The following is a 22130-nucleotide window of genomic DNA, read 5'->3' on the forward strand; positions in this document are numbered from 1 at the left end:
TTTATGGGTGCATCGGGGGGCACTATGGGCTAGCTGGTCTCTAGGATGACCTATCCTGTGGGGTGTATAGAATCATTCTGGTACCATCTCATCACTTATGCTGCCCAACAAACACACAGTTCCTACTGGGAAGGGGTGAACTACACAACATCCCCCCACATGCTCAACCCACCCAGAATGTTTCTTGTTCATGCATATTGACCAATCCCCACCTCTCACTTCCGACCCTCATACCGGATGAAGGCGAACTGCCTGATCTTTGAAAACAACAACTCCCCGTGGGACGCCGCCTGGCGGCACCCCGAACTTGGACCCACACCACCAGCAACAGACCACGCCTGCGACCTTGACATCATCCTGGACAGCAAACACAACGTGAAACACAAGATCAACAGAGTCTCCGCCTGCTATTACACCCTTTGGATGCTCGGAAAGATCTTCAGATGGATTCCTGTCAACACCACGAAAACCGTCACCCAAAACCCAGCCACCAGCCGACTCGACCAAAGCAGCGTGCTCTACAAAGGCATCATCACACACCTCCTGGAGAGACTCCAGATGATACAGAACTCAGCCTCCACAAACAGAACCACATCAACCCGCGCCTCAGGAACCTCCACAGGCTCTCCGTCCAGTAGAGATGCCAATTAAAGCTGCTGATACACGCCTACAGGGCCCTCCGCGACCAAGGACCATCGGACATCAAGCGCCGCCTGAACTACTACCAACACTTCAGACATCTGCGCTCCGCCTTCCTCGGCCTCGCTCACACTACACGCATCCGCCAAAGCTACAGTGGAGGACGCTCCTGCTCCTCCCTCACCTACAGGTGTTGGAACGACCCTTACACCCAACCAAAGGCCGTCCTCTCTCACAGAATTCAGAAAGGGCCTCAAAACCTTGCTCAACTCATCACATCAGAATCCTAGCCCTTGGATACCCTCACGGGTTCATGCGATTTGAAATACAGTTGCGTTAACGAATTTCATCTGGTGTTTGCACTTACCTGATCTTGCATTGTGATCACTGCATCCCGGTAGCCTCCCCGGTCCAGCACGGATTGTTCCGGTTGTCTGGAAGGAGGCACCACCAACCGGAAGTAGGCTCGGACCACGTCCTCTCCTTGCTTGGCAGGAGGTTAGCAGTCGAGTTGCTTACACTATAAAAACGGATGCTTTGGCAGACGTGCAGCGGGCGCGCCGCTGGCGCGCCAAAGGCAAGGCCGTCTGCGACCGTCCGCGCCTGGAAGTCGCCAGGAGCAGGAATCCCTGCCTGTCTCCATCCATCCCAGGTTGGAAATTCGTCAGCCACCATTGCGTATTCCAGAGAGGAGTCAGTGGGGTTAAGGTATGCTAATACAACTATGGCTATCTCAACACAGGTTGTTTGCCCTACTCCTACTATAGTTGAAGGACCTTTTTCCTGCTGCATCTGCTAATTTCAATGCGCGTCTACTCACTCTTAAGCTGAAGGAAACAAACCTAAATTAAAACAGAACTTGCATCCCAAAAAATCCAAACAACATACCAGAGCGGATGTCGATCTTACTCGGAACTGCTTCCTGGCCACTGCAAGGTCACTGCCTAAACATGCCACCAATATATGGGACCTTTTAACCTCTAATAATCCCCTTTTAGGATTTCTCACAGAAACATGGATTAAGCCCCATTCTAACCCGGATATCGCAGTGGCGCTTCCAGATAACTATCATATCTTAAAACTCGATAGACAGCCTAGGAATGGGAGAGGGATAGCCACAGTTCATTAAAACTCGGTGAATATCTCCATCCTGGACCATATGAGTAATGAGCAATTAGAAATACTGATTTTTAGTTTTAATTGACAGCACCACATGAACTGGAAAGGAGCGTTGGTATACCGCCCACCAGGACCCCTCACCAACACTTCCTCGCAGCTTATTGAATTCATTGCCCCCTACGTCATCGCATCAAGGAATTTTCGGCTTCTTGGTGACTTCAACATACATAGTGAGATCTTAGATAACCAAGAAACTTCATCTTTTCTTATGGAGCTGGCAGCACTTTATCTCATTGCCATAAACAAAGATCCCACCCACCAGGCAGGGCATACTCTAGATATCATCCTAACAAATTCCCCTGACATATCATATATGGCCAGGACCCCTTTGATTTGGTCTGATTACTCAATGGTGGAATTCCAATTTAACACCCAAGAGGCTCCCCCCGCCCTAAATACTTACCAATTAAAAAGTATAGAAAATGGAATCTGGTCTCTCCTGAACATTTCTCAGATACCGTTTGTCCCCCTGATCACAAGGATTCGGATAACGTAAAGGACCGCCTTGCCTCTTTCAATTCTAACTTTTTGGCTACTCTAGACAGGTTAGCCCCTCTAAAAAAAATGCCCTTCTACCGCAAAACGTCATGAGGGCACCATGGTATTCGGCACCCCTGCGACTTGGGAAAGGCTTGTGTAAAAGATAAGAGCGCCTTTGGAATCGATCTCAACGCTCTACTGACAAAGAAAAATATAGAGAGGCTCTCAAGCAGTATCCCCGTAACCTAGAAAATGCCAGGAAAACACATATAGCAGCTACTCTCATACAGGCCAGGAGCTCTCAGAAATGTCCCTACCAAACCCTAAAATCTTTTACTAGCCCGCCGCCTGCGCCACGTCCTCCTTACCTTCTCAAACACAGTGCGATAGCATTGCTTGTCATTCATTGAGAAAATTGACACGATTTATAACAATATCATCTTGACTGGCAATCTCCATTCGACAGCAGATATGGAGCTCGAACCGACCCACTCAGCGAACAACTCTCTTGACAAGTTTCCTTTGCTTACGATCGAAGAGGCAGAAATGCACCTTAAAAACGCCTAATCCGGGTCTCCGCTTGATTTAATTCCGGCGAAAATAACATCCACTTTGGCTAAACAGCTGGCTAACCCCATCTGCAATATTCTTAATTGCTCCCTGACTGAAGGAGTCCTTCCTCCAGCCTGGAAAGCTGCACAGATACTGCCTCTTAAAAAGAACCTCAGAAGACATAACGAACGACCGCCCGATCTCTGTGCTTCCTCTTCACACCAAAATTCTTGAAAAACACATTAACACACGTCTCTCTAATTACATTGAAACCACTAACAGTTTAGATCCCTCTCACTCGGGCTTTCGTCCTTGCTATAGTAGGGAGACATCTCTAGTGGCAGTCACAGATACTATCCGAATGCTGTTGATAGGGGTCAGGCGGTACTAGTGGTGCGGCTTAACCTTTCAGCAGCATTCAACACCATCACATCAAATCTTGCTCAGAAGACCGAGTGGTATTGGTGTTACTGGGCTTGCCCTGGAATGGCTTACCAACGTTCTCACGGACAGAACGCAGACCGTTAACTTAGGTCCTTTCTATTCCAACTTCTATAGTCACCAAGGGAGTGCCCCAGGGCTCATGCCGGAGCCCTACTTTGTTCAACGTGTATGTGGCGCCCCTAGCAAGACTATTGAGAACACTGGGATTCATCCCCATATCTTATGCGGATGAAACCCAGCTACTCTTGCCACTAGACAAATCTAACCCTAACTGCCAAACCATCTTTGGCAACGGTATGAAATCAATAGCACAGTGGATGAAAGTCAACTATCTCCAGCTGAATGCCACCAAATCAAAGATAATGCTTTTTGGAGAGGAAACTTTGATTTGGTCACCCACTTGGTGGCCAGAGGAACTGGGCCCTACCCCCTCTCCGAAATCAGAGGTGAATAATCTTGGAGTTCGCCTTGACCAAAAACTTAGTTTGAGAGATCATGTCTCCGCGACCGTCGGAGCCTGCTTTCATGTTCTCAGGATGCTCAGAAGAGTATTCCCTTTTTTACCCTTGTCTGCTAGGAAAACCTTAATACAGGCACTAGTTCTTAGTCGCCTGATCTATTGCAACGCGCTCTTTATATCAGCAACTGAAAAAGACATCAATAGACGGCAGGTAGTCCAAAATACTGCTGCTCGCCTCGTGGCTGATGTCCCACGCAGAACAGCCTCCCTACCTCTGCTTAAGAAACTTCATTGGCTGCCTATATGTAAAAGGATCCATTTTAAAATCTGTTGTATGGCCTTTAAAGCGGTCTACAAACTAGGGCCTAGCTACTTGAAATGAGAAATTCGTAAACTATGTTCCCAGTAGATTGCTCCGTTCTTGAGATAAGGCTCTGATTAATGTTCCTCGTATTAGCAAATCACGACAAGGAGGCAAAGCCTTTTTGCAACTTGGTCCCCGGCTTTGGTACAGTCTGCCGATCCACCTGCGGCCGTGCCCTGCCCTCCTGTCATTCAGAAGACAACTGAAAACTCTTCTCTTCTGATAAGTCTGATGGAGTGTCATTGAGTCCTAGCACGGAGATACCCTTATGGGGTGAGTCATGCGCTCTATAAATGCATAAATAAATAAATAAATAAATAAATAAAATAAGCCACGCTCTATAAAGTAGGAGTGCAAAAACAACAGTTGATGGACAGAATGCAGAACAATGTCATACATTCACCCCAGTACAAAGATCTGGGCCTAAATCCATCGTTTTTTTTGCACTCCACACCACCCCAGTTCAGACATGGCCATATGCAAATCAGCCTTGACCCTGTGCCTCATGGGAACAGTCCAGCCCGAACTGCCAAGCCATGTCTTTCCTAGATCGGAATCAAGCATCCTAGGACCGGTTTCTGGCTATCAGCCGTCTTCAGCCAGGATAGCTTGACTCCAGTGGTGTGGAGAGCACGGGACTCACGTCTGAGCATACCCATCCCACTGGAGTCAAGCTATCCGGGCTGAAGAGGGCTGAAAGCCCGAAACCGGCCCTAGGATGCTTGTTTCCAGTTCAGGGAGGACCTGGCTTGGCAGTTCGGGCTGGACTGTTCCCATGAGGCACAGGGTCAAGACTGGTTTGCATATGGCTGGGTTCAAACTGGAATGGCATGGTGAGCAAAAAAAACGATGGATTTATGCCCAGATCTCTGTACTGGGGTGAATGTATGACATTGTTCTGCATTCTGTCCATCAACTGTTGTTTTTGCACTTGTCACCCCGAGTGGGACGGGTATGCTCAGACGTGAGTCCCGTGCTCTCCATGCCACTGGAATCAAGCTATCCTGGCTGAAGAGGGATGAAAGCCCGAAACCAGTCCTAGGATGCTTGATTCCAGTCCAGGGAAGGACCTGGCTTGGCAGTTCAGGCGGGACTGTTCCCATGGGGCACAGGGTCAAGACTGATTTGCATATAGCTAGGTTCAAACTGGAATGGCATGGTGAGAAAAAAACGATGGATTTAGGCCCAGATCTCTGTACTGGGGAAAATGTATGACATTGTTCTGCATTCTGTCCATCAACTGTTGTTTTTGCATCTACAAATTATGAGAACTTGATACCAGACAGTAGACCTTCCCTTGCCCTCAAACCACAGAGTTGACATCCTTTCCTCAATTTCTAGTCTCACTTGCTTTCGAATTGTAAACCGGAGCCCACCCCGCACTCACTTTAGCCCTGAATGCCTTACCCCCACCTTATACCACTCTACTCAGACAGGCACCATTCCAATCATACCACCAATTTCAGACCTTCAGGGAAGAGAGTATGCGTCTCCCCTCGCCACCCTAAAACCTCCCCACAGACTGATATGAAAAGCATTCATAGCTGTGGAACAAACATGGAGATGTGAAGTTTGTACTGGAGGTAAAGAGAGGGCACAACACTGCATTACAATGGACACCAGTGGGATACTGTACAGAGGTGAACATATAGGTGATACATCGCTAGCAAGTGGTGCCGAGGCCTTTACACTGTTCCCGATTCATGATCTCACTGACCTGTCGCAGATCAGTCCACCTCCACTCTTCCACTGTAGTGGTCTCTGAGGTATCCCCCAGATTACCAGGCCTCTGCAGAAGAGAACCCCAAGGCCGGTCCCAGATTACCAGACGTCTGCAGCAGAGGTCACCAAGATTAGGGCCAGACTACCAGACTTCTGATTCAAGCGCCTTATATCGAAAGGCTTTGCTTTCCATACACTGCCCTGAGATCATGTGGGTGGATTTAGATGACCTGACTGCTTCCTCAAGAGCAGGGTCCATAAGGGGGACACAGGGTGCCATGCTGTTCTAAAAACAACGGGCTAGAAAGAGTTTTGTTATTCTCTATAAAAAACAGACCTAATACAGGAGCTTTGCATTTACCCTCGTGTGATCTCTGTGCACCAGACCTCCATGGAGATATTCACAGTGGAGAGGAAGAGAAGAGCAAATCCTGCCAAGCTAGACCAAAGATGACCCGGAAAGGGGGATAATTCAGATTTCTCTCATCTGCTGTCTTACAACTCGTTCATAAAGATGGCTGCTATCAGCTCTTTAAGGGAGAACTACAAATATTGTCTGTCTTGTAGCAGGTTGAGAGGAGTGGAAGAAAGAAGGAAGGACAGAGAGAGCTCTACCAAACAGAAAGAGTGAAAGGGAGAGGTGACAAGAGAAAGCAAGAGGGCTGGAGCAGACAGCGAGCATGAAAGAGTCTGAGAGGGCTACAGTGGAGAGAGAGAGCACAGGAGAGCTCACGTAGAGAGAACGCAAGTCGGGAGAGAGACCGCAAGAGAGGCAAACGAGAGAAAGACAGGAGATGGAGGCTCAAGGAGGGGGGGGAAGGAGTGGGGATTGAGTTGACCAAAGTAAAGAGCCAAGCCAAAATCTAGATTATATATTTTTCTACATACATAAAATATTTTAGTGTATGAACTAAAATTATGCAGAATAAATGATAAAGATCGTATAATGCCCTTCTGGGATTTTGACATTAAATGTGAGACAGAAGTTGGAAGACAAACAAGACAAGTTAGAGGAGGAGGACATCATAAACCGAGATAAGGATCGAAAGGGGCTTAGCAGACCTCATTGTTGGAACTCGGAAGACAAAATGACCTGGCTTAAATCCTCCAAGAGCCAAATCGTGCAGACAGCTGAAGTCCTGGTGGGAGAGGTCAACAGGTCGAGATGGCTTTCTAAAATGGACTGGACCTCTGGTAGGCATCTGGTCATCATTTGGTCCCAGAAGGTCCTTGCACTCTCTGGGTATTTGGGTATACAAATATTTAACTGCACTTTTTAGGTCTGGTTTCACAGAGAAGAAGTCTCCTCTAACCATTGTTACCAATTCTTTAAAATATAAAGAGAGGGGACTATTGGACTGATTTAGATCTCGGCGATGGGTTACTCCGTCACAAGGGCGATGGATATCTTGCCTGTTGAAATATAAATCCCATAGGAACTAACGGCATTCAGATTTTGGCGGACGGGATAACAAGAATGCTAAATTATTCATGACTGAAACATCTGCATCACAACGAACTTCCCAAGAATGTGAATGGCATGCGGCTGATCGATCTAGCAATCTCTCCAAGTATTTCAGTTAGTCATGTATTAAAAATTAACTAGCCTTAGAACCTACCTATGGCTACATGGAGAAGCATGCTATCCGTCCACAAAAAGCTTCAGCGCATCGCTGGGGGGTAGTAAGTGTCACATAAATTCACAATACAATGCAGTAAAATCCAGTTCTTCTCGTAGATTAATTCTAAACCGAAAACAATGCTCTCGCTGCTGATTTCCAGGTCTCGCTTTAATGTGCTAAGCACCATTTGTCCATACCTATGCGTACATGGAATGGCTTATTACAGCCTGACCCACTGGCTTTTCCGGTCCTTCTTTTAGGTCAAGTGTAGGCAGCATCTGCGCTCTCTCTTTGAGACATGCTGTATTCAGGATATTATTCACACCACTTTTGTCCTGGTTGGCTCAGGTATATAAATTCCTGATACCTTGTTTTTTTTTAATTTTACCACCAATTATTTTTATTCATTTTTACCATTTTTTCAAAATATCCAACACATTAGTTCACATATTTCTCAGTGTTTTTATGCCCACTTGGGCCTTCATTCATAACAAAATACCATTAGTACTTTTAGAAAGAGACTATACAAGAGACATTGACTTCACATATTCACACATAATACCTTTTATCAACCATTTTCGAAAAGGGAATTTAAAAAGAACAATTCTTAGTTAACTTTAAATTCCCTTTTTGCAGTTTTATTCAAAGCGACCTCGACCCGTGGGTATTGGAGCGCTTTACATGAGCACCGGGTTCAGTACACACGGTAGCGTATATTTTTTGTAGAAGGTCGGGTAGATCAGGAGATTGCCTAGAATCAAAGGATGTTAAGTCAATGCATGGACTTGACCCTAGTTCCCCAGCTCCCAAGTTGGCAGCTCTGGCCATTAGCCACATCCTCTCACCCTGGTATCTGTTTCTTCCCCATCCCTTGACAAAAGCAGTGTCTTTATTAATCGTGAACTAGCCCCCTTTGAGCGTTTTTCTACCCTGTGATGTTTTATCGCGCTGCCTAAAACTCTTTCCAACATATCCAGACCACACCAATCTGAAGGTGTGACCGACTGGCCAATTACAGACAGCATCACCACCCTGGTCTCAGAAACCCAATCACAGAGTAGCTTTGCTATCGTCCCTCCAATCACAGCTCCAACGCACTTCTCCTTTTGTGTGAGGGGTAGGAGGCTGCAATTTACTGTTGCTGTGAAAGTTGGTGGCCTATGTGGCGACGGGAACCTTGTGGCGGATGTTTGTACTCTTTCAGGAATTCTTATAGAAACAGCGAGGAAGGTAGCTGCCTCCTGTGTCTGCAGGGCGTCCTGCAGGAATGGGTCATTCACGTCTGATTATCGCTAAACCCTTTCCTATAGGTTACATTTCAGGCCAGGTATTGTCGTGTGTGTGCTTGTGCTGGATTGTCTTAACAATCGATGTTACAGGGGTGGGGTGCTTCGACGGACCCTGGAGATTGATGTCGTCTTCGGTTGTTGGTGCTGGAGGATGGAGCGTGGATTTGCTGGCAGAAGCCACAGGAAGCTTGGCCTCTGTCCAGGGCTTTCCCTGGCTCTGCCACCTCGACTTAATAAGCTGCACAGGATGTCCCACGCTTCACAGAGCGCGTGTAAACTGGCGCACTTGGCACTGCACACCTGCATCAGCGATCCAGCTCCTTGTGTACAGAGGAGTTCTAATCAGTGATCGCTCACGATGTCCCACTTCGATAGCAGGGTCTGTTTCTCACTCGGCACCTCTTGTAAACGATCCCACTGATAACTTTGTCTGATGTCGATTCTCAAGTCCATCGCCTTTAAACGTCCCCTAATGTCCTAAGTTCTCACCCTCAATCTGATGTCCCACGCCTCAACACCTCTCATACACAACCCCTGGAAATCAGCCCTGCCCCAAAGCGCGCTCTTGCATGAGAGCTGCCCTGCATTTCATTTATGGAGCGAGTCCAAATTTGCCACATTCTCGTTTGCCACTGTTTCTTATCTCGGTTTCCAGTCTGTTTTTAGCAGTATTTCTTTTCCCTTTCCCTTCTATCTCTCTTTCACTGGCTACCCATCCGCCCCTTACTTCTTGTGGAAGAGGTGTGGCGCAGCGGCCAGGGTGACTGACTCACCTTGTGCCTCTGGGCAATAGCTCGCTTAATCTTCCCGACGGCCCCAGCGCCTTTACACCCTCGGGTGATTGTGCGCTTTACAAATACTGGATTTAATTACATTTTATTTCCTCTCTCTCCTCCCCTCGCCCGTCTTAAGAACCCATAAAACGCTGCAGTTTACTTTGTCTGGCATATATTTTCTTTTGTTATTTCTTAGGATCCCTGCCAGTGTTGCAAACTCTGCCAGTGTTGCAAACCCCCTCTAGGCACTGGCCCAGCCCCCTCCAGGCACACGCCCAGCCCCCTCTAGGCACTCGCCCAGCCCCCTCTAGGCACTCGCCCAGCCCCCTCTAGGCACTCGTCCAGCCCCTCCAAGCGCTCGCCCGGCACACGCCCAGCCGTCTCCAGGCACACGCCCAGCCGTCTCCAGGCACACGCCCAGCCGTCTCCAGGCACACGCCCAGCCCCCACCAAGCACACGCCCAGCCCCCTCCAAGCACACGGCCAGCCCCCTCTAGGCACTGGCCCAGCCCCCTCCAGGCACTCGCCCAGCCCCCTCCAGGCACTCGCCCAGCCCCCTCCAGGCACTCGCCCAGCCCCCTCTAGGCACTCGCCCAGCCCCCTCCAGGCACTCGCCCAGCCCCCTCCAGGCACACACCCAGCCCCCTCCAGGCACACACCCAGCCCCCACCAGGCACACACCCAGCCCCCTCCAAGCACACGCCCAGCCCCCTCTAGGCACTGGCCCAGCCCCCTCTAGGCACATGCCCAGCCCCCTCCAGGCACACGCCCAGCCCCCTCTAGGCACTCGCCCAGCCCCCTCTAGGCACTCGCCCAGCCCCCTCTAGGCACTCGCCCAGCCCCCTCTAGGCACTGGCCCAGCCCCCTCCAGGCACTGGCCCAGCCCTCTCTAGGCACTGGCCCAGCCCTCTCTAGGCACTGGCCCAGCCCCCTCTAGGCACTGGCCCAGCCCCCTCTAGGCACTCGCCCAGCCCCCTCTAGGCAGACGCCCAGCCCCCACCAGGCACACGCCAAGCCCCCACCAAGCACACGCCCAGCCCCCTCCAAGCACACGCCCAGCCCCCTCTAGGCACTGGCCCAGCCCCCTCTAGGCACATGCCCAGCCCCCTCCAGGCACTCGCCCAGCCCCCTCCAGGCACTCGCCCAGCCCCCTCCAGGCACTCGCCCAGCCCCCTCTAGGCACTGGCCCAGCCCCCTCTAGGCACTGGCCCAGCCCCCTCTAGGCACTCGCCCAGCCCCCTCTAGGCACTCGCCCAGCCCCCTCTAGGCACTGGCCCAGCCCCCTCCAGGCACTGGCCCAGCCCTCTCTAGGCACTGGCCCAGCCCTCTCTAGGCACTCGCCCAGCCCCCTCTAGGCACTCGCCCAGCCCCCTCTAGGCACTCGCCCAGCCCCCTCTAGGCACTCGCCCAGCCCCCTCTAGGCACTCGCCCAGCCCCCTCTAGGCACTGGCCCAGCCCCCTCCAGGCACTGGCCCAGCCCTCTCTAGGCACTGGCCCAGCCCTCTCTAGGCACTCGCCCAGCCCCCTCTAGGCACTCGCCCAGCCCCCTCTAGGCACTCGCCCAGCCCCCTCCAGGCACTCGCCCAGCCCCCTCCAGGCACTCGCCCTGCCCCCTCTAGGCACTCGCCCAGCCCCCTCTAGGCACTCGCCCAGCCCCCTCTAGGCACTCGCCCAGCCCCCTCCAGGCACTCGCCCAGCCCCCTCCAGGCACTCGCCCAACCCCCTCTAGGCACTCGCCCTGCCCCCTCTAGGCACTCGCCCTGCCCCCTCTAGGCACTCGCCCAGCCCCCTCCAGGCACTCGCCCAGCATCCTCCAAACACATGACCAGTGACGAGGCTTACAAGCCATTCCTGCTTGCAGACAGCATGTCAGGAGATTTGACTTGCTTAAAATACTTTGTAAAAAATAACAAGCATTGGAAATGCAATAGGTCTCGCATTAGAAAAGTTGGAGCTATTGGTCTTGTAAATGACAAATATTTTATTTATTTGTTGGTTTTTAAAATAGCTAAATTGATAGCTTTGTCATTTACTACGCCAATAGTTATAACTTTCGCGAATGTGACACCTATAGCATTTGGAATGCAACATGTTTGGTATTTACATGACATAGATGGCAGCTCTGGTCGTTAGGCCACATCTCTAGAGAGCAGGAGAGTGCAGCAGGTGTGAGAGGGTGAGTGGGTGAGTGAGGGTGAGGGTGTGTGAGGGTGAGGGTGTGGGTGTGTGAGGGTGAGTGAGGGTGTTTGAGGGTGTGTGAGGGTGAGTGAGGGTGTGTGAGGTGGTGAGGGTTAGGGGGTGTGAGGGTGAGAGGGTGACAGAGTGTGTGTGAGGGTGAGGGGATGAGGGTAAGGGTGTGTGAGGGAGAGGGGGTGATGGTGAGAGGGTGCGAGGGTGAGGGTGGGTGAGGGTGTGTGAGGGTGAGGGGGTGTGAGGCTGAGTGAGGGTGAGAGGGTTGTGAGGGGTGTGAGGGTGAGTGAGGGTGTGTGAGGATGAGGGGGTGAGGATGTGAAGGCGCGTTTGGCAGTGTATGTTTTAACGCTCGGAATATCATAATTAAACGTACGTAGCGTCACCAGAACTCATTTTGTTTAAAAAAAAAACAGAATAGGAGAAAAACACTGCTAGAAGCCTAGGTTTGGGGATTTGTAATTTAGGCAGCGTCTGACTGCGAGCCAACCTAAACGGATCCTCCAAACAGGTAGAGTTTTGGGGTAAACAAGCAAGTGTTTTTTGTGGGTACGCACCTGTATGTTATCCATGTACATTTGAATTGGGAAGGGAAGTGCAAAGCCAATAGCGAACAATAATTAAAAAAGAGTGTTGAGATTAAATCTCTGGAGAGCAACATGGTGAACAAGTGAAAACTAAATGCCAGTGGTGGCCACAGGGTGGCAGTGTTTAAATATAAAGACGGTCTCCGAGAGCGATTTCACGCCCCTATGATCTTGATGAAAGCGAGGTAATGAGGAAGAAATAACGGAGGACGCCAGGGTGAACAGCAAGAGGTAAGTGTTACTTGACTATGTGAGTGGCCACAACACTTTAATCTTTAGAAGAAAACAAAATTGCTGGCAGAAGTTTTTCACGGTGCTCTCGCAACACAGGCAGAGTGACAAATCATAGACGCGCTCGTGAGAAGATACAATATCTCTGGCGGTGGCACAGAGCGCAGTCTCTAAAGAACAATGCAGGAGAATGGCACGGGCAAATGTGCAGTAAAACGTAGCGCGAGCTCTAAGATGAGCTGTGAAGGGCTCGCGGTGTTAAACAATAATGGAGAGCGTGGCAGACGGCAGGCACGAGCACTAATGAAGCAGTTTGAGGCATACGCGCGAGCGCAACGGACAGCTTGCTGTAAATATAACAAGACGGAGGGAAGGCAGATAAGGGGAGGGGGGAGGAGAAATGCGACACGGCGGACGGGGGAGGGGGCGAGGGGGGAGGAGAAATGCGACGTGCGGATGAGGGAACTGATGTGCACGCGCTTTTAAGCTCAATGCGCATGCGCATTGAGCTTAAAAGTCACGGGCACTGCAAGGAATCGCCACGATTCCTTACAAGTTAGTTAAAGAGTGGTTAAGCCCCCATAGTCTCGCAAGCTCGATGCGCATGCGCATCGACAGGCGAGACCTAAAAAGGGGTGTGAGTAGCTATGTACATACTGCACAAGTAAGCAATTGGCACCACCTTGGCACAAGCTTCTCAACCATGACATGTGCTGACATCACACTTTACAAAACATTTAGAAAAACAGTTGGATACTTGTCCCACTATGGGGAGAGGTTGGGGAGGGGTGGAAGGAGAGGTCGTACGGCAAGCTTATAATGTGCTCAACCAAATTCAATCTCGTCCATGTTTCTAGGTTTTCTTAATGGCGCCTCCCACAAACGCCACTGGCAAGGGAACATAAAGCATCAAACCATGGAGCTGTGGATATGAAATGCTTTGGTCATGCCGTTAGTAAGGCATTTCTAATACACTAACTTAAGCAGGTAACAGAATTTATGATTTGCACAGAGCTACTGTTTCTAATAAACAAGTTAAAAAAAAACCATAAACACTCTTACGCAGCTGTGCTGCACCAACTGACAAACTGCACCCCTTCCTTGCCTCCTGGACTTCTTTTATTGCTTATGCTACAGCTGGGATGTATTTTACAAAAAAACATAACCCAGAAACATTGGTATTTGCAACCCCGATAGCTCTAACTTTCACTAATGTGACACCGATTGCATTACACATGCTTTTTATTTGTCAAACAGCGAGGGGGCAATGGGTTGCTTGTGTATTTTGTGTAGTGCGTTGTGCTGTCTCTGAGCTTCTATGACCCTGAACCCTCGAGGGCGCGGAGGGAGTAATAAGGCCCTCCAAGCGGAGAGCGGTTCGACCGGCAGCCGGGGGTTCAGGACATGAAGTGAACAAGTTGTTCAACGCTTTGCACTTTTGGCTGCACCTCCAGGGACGCATGCGCTGGGACGTTAAATGACTACACTAACCTCAGGCCTAGAATATTTGGAGAAAAAGTACATTTCCATGAAATAGCCTGTCAATGGCATTTCTTTTCTGCCTCCAGGCCTACTCTGGGTTAAGTCTGGGTCTAAAAAGAAAACCAGCAACCAAGGTCACTCCTTCTTCTAGAGAGCTGAACTCAACTCCAGAACAGCCTCTGGAGTGAACAGAGAGGCACACTGCCAACGTGGATGATCTATATAGGAAGGGGAGGGCTCAGAGGGGGCACTGGGGCACACTGCCCCTGTGTATAGTCTCTTTAGGAAGAGACGGAGCTTCGGGGGAACCCTGGGGCACACACCTTTTGTATTTATTTCTTTTATTTATAAAGTTGTGCATAGTGCTAGCTAGACCTGGGGGTATCAGAGCGCTTACATACACAAGAAAAGAAGAAGTTGCACTACATCGTAGAACATAAGGAATCATACAATATATAAGGAAAGACATCACACTTAAATATACAATGGGGTGTGAAGAACGCAGGAGGTTGAAACAGTCAGATGACCCCCCCCTCCTAGAAAAAGTCAGAGTGAGAGGGGAGATCATTAGTGGATTGATGCCTGGGATGGTTGACTTGGTCAGGTAAGTATTGGTTGAGGAGAAATAGTTTCAGGTCCTGTTTGAAGCCAGGAAAGGAGGGGTTGCATCTGAGGAGAACATACTGGACCCGCCCCAGTCTGGGTTCACAGCAACCACAGCACAGAAACTGCCCTCATCGCCGCCACCGATGACATCGGGGACCTGTTGGATGGTCTCTTTAGGAAGAGAGGGGGCTCCGAGGGGACACTGGGGCACACTGCCCCTGTGTATGGTCTCTTTGGGAAGAGACGGAGCTCCAGGGGAACGGGGCACCCTGCCCTTTGTATGGTCTTCAGGAGGAGCGGGGGCTCTGAGGGGACACTGGGGCACACTGCCCCTGTGTATGGTCTCTTTGGGAAGAGACGGAGCTCCAGGGGAACGGGGGGCACCCTGCCCTTTGTATGGTCTTCAGGAGGAGCGGGGCTCTGAGGGGACACTGGGGCACACTGCCCTTTGTATGGTCTCTTTAGGAAGAGGGGGGCTCTGAGAGTACACTTGGGAACACAGTCCCTGTGTATAGTAACCCCATATTTGTAAAGCACAAACTAATCACCCCTAAGGGTCTCAAGGCGCTGGGAGATTAAGAGAGCTATTGCCCAGAGTCGTAGTGTGCCGGGCAGAGCTGGTGCCCAGAATCGAACCGTGAACCCTGTGTTTTGGTATCAGCTGGCCTACTTGCTGAGACACACATCTCCCTGATCGCCACACATCTTCCGATAGTCTGTTTAGGAAGAGAGGGGGCTTCAAGGGGTCAATGGTGCACATTGCCCCTGTATATGGTCTCTTTAGGAAGAGGAGAGGGCTCAGAGAGGACACTGGCCCTGTGTATAGTCCCTTTAGGAATAGGAGAGGGCTCCGAGAGGACACTGGCCCTGTGTATAGTCCCTTTAGGAATAGGAGAGGGCTCCGAGAGGACACTGGCCCTGTGTATAGTCCCTTTAGGAATAGGAGAGGGCTCCGAGAGGACACTGGCCCTGTGTATAGTCTCTTTAGGAAGGGGAGGGGGCTGTTATGAAATTAAAATGAAATTTGTAAAGCGCATAACATTCACCCAAAGGTGTCAAGGCGCTAGCTCAGACAGGATTAGCTGGACGGTTCAGGGCCACATCAGAGGCTAAAAAGCCAAGTCTTCAAGGCCCTCCTGAAGACCAACAAGTGTCTTTCTTGTTTCAGCTTCAGAGGGTGGGAGTACCACAGTCTGGTTGTGCCGACCAAAAAACCTCTTGCACCCCAGGAGCATTTTTTAAACCTGGGAACTATCAGGTTATGGGAATGGGATCAGTGAAGATTGTGAGCAGGTATGTAAGGCTGTAAGTTATATTTAAAAAAGCCCGGCCCTATATCATGCGTGGCCTTAAAAGCCATACAAAGAGCCTTAAACTCGGTCCGACTCTTCACTGGCAGCCAGTGTAGTTCTCTGAGCGCCAGCAACACAGATTTGTGTCTTGGAATGTTCAACAGAAGACGTGCCGTCGCGTTTTGCACAATCAGTAGCTCGGACAGGCACTTCTTCCGAAGGTTGATAAACGAGCCATTACGTAGTCAGCTCTAGATAAAACCAGAGCCGAGACCACTAGCTTTGCAGCTCAACCGGCATAAATGGAAGAATCCTTCTCAGTAGTTTTAGTGTGTAAAAAGCGAGTGATGTGACCTAATTCTTGTGGCTTTCAAAAGAACGCATAGAGTCAAACGTGACTCCCAGGTTTTTCACCTTATTCGTAGGCATTGGTAGTGGGCCCAATTCCAAAGGCCACAAAGTAGGGCACCAGTCATTAGTATGCCCGCCAAAGAGGAGGAATCCATCTTACTGGAATTCAGTTTCAAACAATTGGTGGCCATCCAATCCCCAACCTGACGGAGACAGGTGTGAAACTGTGCAACAGTATCAGCAGGCGAGCCTGTTACTGAGACTACAATCTGGGTGTCATCGGCATAAGAAATAGCCAAGAAACCCAGGGACCCGATTATCCTCGCCAGGGGTGCAACATAAATGTTAAAAAGAGTTGGACTTAACGAAGAACCCTGTGGCACTCCGCATGGCAGTGTAAAATTCGACTCACTAAGTGCCATGAATAGCTCCCGATCAGACAAGAATGATTCAAGCAAAGAAAATGCTTTCTCTTTAATACCGATCGCCTTCAGTACTTCCAATCATTTTTGGTGGTTCACCGTATCAAATGCGGCAGGGAGGTGAAGCAGTACAAGTGCTGCGTGGCCTCCTGCATCAACGCTCTTCCTAATCAGTTCGGACGCCGTGATCGGTGCCGGTTCAGTACTACGATGCTTCCTAAAACCAAACTGAGTGGCATCCAGGAAAGCGTGCTTCTCAATACATTCAGATATAGCGTCGTTCGTGGCTTTCTCTACCATCTTAGCAGGCAGGGGGAGTCTGGAGATTGGACAGTAGTTGTTAGGATCTGCCCCATCCAAGTTCGGCTTCTTCAGCAGGGGGAGAATAGATGTCGGTTTCCAACTTGTGGGGAATATACACAAAGAGGACATTTGATTAAAAATACGAGACAGCTGTAAGGCGAATAATTCTGGTAGAAGATGGAAGATTTTAGGAGGGCAAGGGTCCATTGGGGAGCCAGATTTAGTGCACGGCAGAAGGTTGACCTCCTCCGTAGTCAGTGAAGGAAAGAACGACAGTTCAGGGGGGGCTACGGAAATTGGAGACAAATAAAGTTCCTTGAACAGGGAGACAGGAGAAGCCACTGTAAACCGCCTTAACTTTATCTAGGAAAAATGTAGCCAAAGAGTTACAGAATGTCTGATTTTTAGGTGACTGTTACTTCGGAACATTTGGACAGCTTTTTTACCATAGAAAAAAGTTATTTTGAGAAATTCTTTGCAGTTCGTATGGCTGTTGTAAAGTAACACGTTTTTTCCTCATGCACACATTTCTTATACTCAAGCAAAGCTTGTTTATAGACAATTCTGTCCTTCGAATCGTAAGAAGTTCTCCACTTCCTTTCTAGATAGCGAGATTTTTGTTTTTGTGATCTGAGGTTTTCTAAATATCAGGGTTCGGAGGGTCTTAACCTATGACTAGTTATGGATTTAGCTGGTAACATCTAAGCCGTTCATCAAAGGCAACAGCTGCCATATTCGGATCCTCTATAAAATTTAGAGAGTTCTGAGAAAGGGACTTTACGAGAGCGTCCGCAGCCATCTCATTCCAAGGCCGTAAATGTTTCCGTTGCTTATTTTTTTTTTATTTCTCTAAACCGTGAATATTGGAAGAGAAGTGAGAACATGACAGCTTTATGGTCCGACAACACGAGCGGTAGCGATGGAAGGCATTGTAAGTACTTATAACTAGTGAAGACTCCATCAAGCGGGCGACCTCCTGAGTGCGACCGTCAATCACCTGCGGAGTGAGGCCAGGGCCATTTGTGATGTCAATTAATTCTACTCCATCTCCGTCTAGTGAGCCCTCAAGGTGCAAGTTAAAATCGCCCAAGAGTGTGACGTCAGATGACGGATATTACATCCAGGAGCTGCCTATAACCTTCAGGACATCAGCCCGGGGGTCGGTAACTTAGCACTCCATTGAAAGTATCGTGGTTATCCATTAAAATTGTTAATACTTGTTCTCAACCACCTCCTCACACAGGTACATCAGACCCAAATGCAGCAGCATCATCATCATCATCCTGGTGGAAGCAGCCGCACAGAAACCCACTTGTATCCCTGCATGAAGATCTAGGTGCTCCTTCAAGCATCAGCATGCCCCTCATCTTTCAACCGCCCCCACATCCAAACCCAAAGAGTGCAGCCCTGTGCCCAGGCGTGCAGTAGCTTCATGTGTCAGACATTTCGCTCACCAGCCATTCAAGCCACCGGCCACTTCTGCTGCAGCTGTCCTTCCCAAAGTCGGTCCTTTTCCTCTCGTAAAACGATTGTGCTAATTCTTTAATGATCCATCAGTCAATACCAGCAGCAGCTTCCTATCGCTGCACTGTGCTCCAGGCCAACCCTTGAGCGCCACAACCCACTCTATGAAGATGGTGCATTAACTCTGCCCCAGTGCACACACCCCAAAGGCCCCTCTCCCACTTACCTTGATGATCCAGGGATGCTATCTGTACTGCAGCTGTCTGTGTGGCTGTAGGGAGATGCCCCAGAGAGCGCTATCTTGGTTGGTTCCTGCTGCACCACTCACTCCGGGCGCCATCGGACCTTCAATCCTGGGAGGGACAAAAAAGGAGATGCATAAGGAAGGCGGGGGGCACAGAAGGCATGGGCATACGGATGCAAACTCTTGGCACAGGTGCAGACTCACATGCACAACGGTAGACACACAGGGGAGGCGCACTTGCCATTACTTGTATCAGGTCTGCACTCACGCCACCTGCATGAATGAGTCGATGCCAACACCATTTATTCCCATGTTCGTCTGTACCATGTAACTAAAGATTTAAAATAGAATCTCTTGTTGAATCGATAAGTGGGAAAATAAATGAAATTAAATCTTTGCTTCCCCCGGACATATTCAGAACCAGCATCTTCTACCACATCCAGCAGAACCAAGATCTGCACCCATGACACCAGAACCAGCATCTTTGACAACATCGAAGGAGCGATCATTCCGCCGGGTCCCACAGCAGGTCTGAACACGTGCAGCTGAACCAACATCCCTGGACGCGCCTCCCGGAACCTCCAACCACATTCAGCAGATCCAACATTTCTGCAAGCAACCCCCCAGAACCAGCATTCCTTACCATATGCGGCAGAAACAGCATTTTTCTCTCTGCCCACCAGAACCAGCATTTCTCTCTCTGCCCACCAGAACCAGCATTTCCCTCTCTGCCCACCAGAACCAGCATTTCTCTCTCTGCCCACCAGAACCAGCATTTCCCTCTCTGCCCACCAGAACCAGCATTTCTCACCAATCACATTCAGCAGCACCAACAGTTCTGTCTCTGCCAAACAGAACTAGCATCGATTACCATATCCAACGGAACCGAAATCACCATCCGCACCTATGTGCTCCACCATCTCTGCCTACTCGACCATCCCCTTCCACACCCAGCACTTCAGAGTTCCAACTCTGGTCTTCTCAGCTTCCTGGTGCTCGGTTCCATCTCCACCCACACTCCTTCCTCTGGCACTCCCTCGGGCTTTGTCCAAAGCCTTCTATTTCTAGCTGCTCCAGACCATCGTCCACCGTCTGAATTCCTTCCCCATTAAACATATTTTGCCATCTCTGTGGCGGACTGGTGATGTTCTGCTTTCTAATTCCCACCCCTCCCGGACAACTTTTTTTTGTACTTTTTTTATTTTATTGCTTAACGCTTATTTCAAACCATGAACATCACAGCATATAACGGTACACTGGTATTTGCGCACGGATCCAGAGGTGAACAGGGTAACGTTTCACATCCAGCTACATTACAATCGACAATGAGATCACATTGTTATGTTAAATGTTATGTTAAAAATTCTTGTATAGCGCACATACACCAAGGCAGTTTCATGGCGCTGATAAGGCAGACATAAGGTGGCAGGAACGAAGGATTAGTCGTTGTACGATTGGGCAAACAGATGAGTTTTAAGCAGTTTCCGGAACTGTGCATAAGAGGAAATTAATGTCATTTCCAACGGGAGAGTTCCAGAATTGAGGCGCTAGGACAGCAAATCTTAGGCCTCCATGCTTCTTGCGTTTAAATCGGGGAGAGGTCAACAAGTTCAGATGACCGGAGCGCAGAACCCTAGGAGGGAGTAGATCTTTGTATTTTGGATGAGATAAAGGCAGGGCTGTTGCCATAAAGAGCTTTGGAGATGGTGCATCCCAACTTGAAGACGCATCTTTTGGCCACAGGAAGCCACCGTAGATTCTTCAGTATGGGCGTCACATGCTGCCATTTTGGTGGATGATAAATAAGTCTGGCAGCTTTGTTCTGAACCAGCTGGAGATTTGAGTTGACAGGCAACGATGGAACAGTACAAGGAGTTGGCATAATCTAGTCGGGAGATCACCAGGGCTAGAATAACCAGGGTCAATGCTTCTCTAGACAAGAATCTGCTGATCTTCCTTATTCTCTTTGAAAAAGCTTGCAGAAACTACCGAACCAATTTGGGCATTCATAGACGGATCGCTAGAGATCATAATGCCTCGGCTTTTTGCAGAGTCTGCAGGTTCCGGGGGGTTGCCTAAAGAGGGAGGCCAAAAATCGGAATGCCCTGGGTTGGCAGAGCCACCTATGAGAATCAACTCGGTTTTATCCCGGTTCAACTTGTGTGTATTATGATTCACCAAGTCATGAGCAGCACGATAGTACGACGTGATCACTAGGGGGTAGTCATTACGCTCAGGTCCCCAATTCCGTCCATCCCAGTTGGCTCTCTTCCGAGGCAGTCCCACTGGATGTTAAATCTTAAATCGATAATTACTGGATTTCAGACGTCAATCTCAAAATTATCATTAACTGATCACAATCCGCCAATGGATCACTGCATTCCGTTAACCTTCACTCCATCCCTTTCCAAAATAGCTTGCACCCCCCCCCCCCACCCCCCCGTCTTCACTTCAGTTGTGACCCCCCTGCACTTGAACGCCTCCACAAGCCCACCGGCTACTAGCCCCATTCCGGTTTTCAACACCAGCCTGGCCAAATGTGTTACTCGTAGATCCTGTTGAAATAAACCACTGTAGCTGCAATGTAGATTAGGACTTTCATGGTTTCACTAAATATAAAAATGTTCACCTCATTAATATAGCCTGAAAATGACCTACTGCCTGCGCTACTCGCTATAAAATATCATTATCCATGTTCACAGGAAGCGGGAAGGGATCAGGTATAACCAGACCCAGCAGCACCAGACACAGCATCTCTATCAGCAGCGAGCGGGTAGAGATCTGGCAGAACAAGACCTAGCATAACCAGACATCTCTCAGCAGCAAGCTGGAAGGAATCTAGCAGAACCAGACCCAGCAGAACCAGACAAAGCATCTCAATCAGCAGCGAGCGGGAAGGGATCTAGCAGAACCAGACCCAGCAGAACCAGACACAGCATCTCAATCAGCAGCGAGCGGGAAGGGATCTAGCAGAACCAGACCCAGCAGAACCAGACACAGCATCTCGATCAGCAGCGAGCGGAAGGGATCTAGCAGAACCAGAACCAGACACAGCATCTCGATCAGCAGCGAGCGGGAAGGGATCTAGCAGAACCAGACCCAGCAGAACCAGACACAGCATCTCGATCAGCAGCGAGCGGGAAGGGATCTAGCAGAACCAGACCTAGCAGAACCAGACACAGCATCTCGATCAGCAGCGAGCGGAAGGGATCTAGCAGAACCAGACCCAGCAGAACCAGACACAGCATCTCGATCAGCAGCGAGCGGAAGGGATCTAGCAGAACCAGACCCCGCAGAACCAGACACAGCATCTCGATCAGCAGCGAGCGGGAAGGGATCTAGCAGAACCAGAACCAGACACAGCATCTCGATCAGCAGCGAGCGGGAAGAGACCTAGCAGAACCAGACCCAGCAGAACCAGACACAGCATC

General features: G+C 49.7%; 1 protein-coding gene across 1 annotated transcript in view; it reads right to left on the reverse strand.

The window, feature by feature from the left end:
• Positions 1-22130, reverse strand: part of LRRC8A (leucine rich repeat containing 8 VRAC subunit A) — a 74754-nt gene that overhangs the window by 37651 nt on the left and 14973 nt on the right. Inside the window, exon 2 of the mRNA XM_086924867.1 lies at positions 18682-18808. The gene's annotated coding sequence lies outside the window, so the exon portion shown is untranslated. The remainder of the gene's footprint in view (positions 1-18681; positions 18809-22130) is intronic.

This window comes from Lissotriton vulgaris, chromosome 5, assembly GCF_964263255.1.
Source record: "Lissotriton vulgaris chromosome 5, aLisVul1.2, whole genome shotgun sequence".
Lineage (NCBI taxonomy): Eukaryota > Metazoa > Chordata > Amphibia > Caudata > Salamandridae > Lissotriton > Lissotriton vulgaris.